The following is a 1957-nucleotide window of genomic DNA, read 5'->3' as shown; positions in this document are numbered from 1 at the left end:
GAGCAGAAGTTCTTCCTGAGCAAAGCCACAGGGGGACCAACAATGTCACAGTCCTTGTGCAGAGCCACACAACCTTTCCTGCACCATTTCACAGGCTGATGAAGATGAAGAACCAGCCTTCCTTCCCCCTAGATTTAATAGGCTTCAGGATATTGGCCTGAAGCACTTGGCCCTTTTGCCCTTCCTGCCAGGATCTGTCTTTGCTTTCAGCAGAACAAGAGATGATGGACCACTGATGTGACGGCATTGAGCCAGGACTGGTCCAAGGGTGACTGTTAAAGCCTTCTTTGCATCGGGCTCATGCCTTACATTTGATGTTACAGATTGCAACAGGACTGCTGGAAGAGAAGGAGTTTTTACATTAATATTAAGTACTGTGTAGATTAAGAATTCAGCAAAACATATCCTGAACATTTGTCATTTGTGCAGAGATGAGAGGCATTAATTTTTCAGAGGATCATTTCCATCACTGTCGGGCTCAGCTGAGCTGTAGTTGGGTGCCTGAGCTCAGAAGTGATTGTGAGCCACCAAGATGCTTTTGGCTCTTGCTCGGTTGTATCATATGAAAGCTAAATAAAGAGATAAGTCAGAATGAGGGGCAGGGTAAACAGGAACATAGCCACAACAGTCTGGAGACAAATTCCCTTTCGGTAAAACACTATCACGTCTTTCCATTTTCCAGTATGCTGGGTTAAAATAACAATAACTTGTGCTAGTCTATTAGGCTGCAGATTAGTGGGAACCCTGCTGAGTTTTGTTTCTTTAGCCTTGCTGTGACATACACAGAGGAAAGCTAGGAAATTCCTGCAGGTCACTTCTCATGGGGAGAAAATGCATCAGCCCAAGAGCAGAACGTGTTCTCTGCTTCAAGAAAGCAGAGCTGCAAGGGAAGGGGATGAAGGGAACCACTGGGCTCCATGTCTCTGGTGGCACCCAATGTCCTCCTCCACAGGACAGAAGTGTTTCAGACCTGTGAGCCTTCTTTTTCTGTCCCCTGGATGGAAAAGTCCCTTTTTAAATCCTGAAATGTCCTTTCACTTGACTGCTTTGGATCATTTTGAAGGAATAAAATAGGAAACCCCTATTTGGAAATGAGCAAAAAGTATGGGAAATGTGTCAAGGCAGAATATGAGACCCCATAAATCTGAACTGCAACACACTGAACTCAAGGTGCAACACAAGTTTAATTCCTTGCCTTTTCTTTTTCTTAAAAATGGGAACTTTCTCACTCCACTCCTCAACAAACTCTGCGGAAGACCAATGTCACTTCTCCTCCACACATCATATTTATTATTTCACAGCCAACTCTGTAATTACTGAGCTCTGGAAACATAATTTGATTGTTGTGCTGAAGTATGAAGAAATGAACCAGATCTCTCTGGGTTTCCAGCAGCAGTTTCAGATTCTCTCATCAATGAGCTTTACAAAGTGTGTGGGTCTCATTATTATTTTTTTTCCCAGCTCCATTTTCTGTATGTTAATAACATTTCAATGCACTCATTCAATGGCATAACTCTGACCACTGCTATTTCTGAATGCTTCTCACTGCTGTCATTTGGTGTAGGTGCTCTGTAATGCATTTCACTTAAGATGGTGATGCTCACAAAAATGATGCATCCGTTCTTCTGGGGAAAAGTGAAAGAGTGTGGCTGAAGATGAATGAGGACCCCAGGCTCCAGTGAGATTTGAACTCACGACCCCTGGTTTACTAGACCAGTGCTCTAACCCCTGAGCTATGGAGCCTTTGGTTTTTGGGATTTTTTTCACTGCCAAACATTTCATATACTCATTGTCTCAGTGAATTTTGGAGTATGAACAAAATGTGCTCTGCTGGAAAGTGCAGCTCTGAAGATTTTCTCATCCCTTTCCAAATGGCTCCAGCACAGATAAGAGCCACAAAACCAGCAACACCCCAGGCCAACCCAAACCCGGGCTTTATGCTCCTTCAGCTCATCCC

The 1957-nt window shown here is 43.8% G+C and overlaps 1 non-coding gene across 1 annotated transcript; it reads right to left on the bottom strand.

Moving 5' to 3' along the window:
• Window positions 1671-1743, bottom strand: TRNAT-AGU. Its single transcript has one exon. It is a non-coding gene; the product is annotated as a tRNA-Thr (tRNA).

The sequence above is a fragment of the Numida meleagris genome, chromosome 16 (assembly GCF_002078875.1).
Source record: "Numida meleagris isolate 19003 breed g44 Domestic line chromosome 16, NumMel1.0, whole genome shotgun sequence".
In the NCBI taxonomy this organism is placed as follows: Eukaryota; Metazoa; Chordata; class Aves; order Galliformes; family Numididae; genus Numida; species Numida meleagris.
Note: the sequence above shows the minus strand (reverse complement) of the source record. Positions and strands in the feature narration are given on the sequence as shown.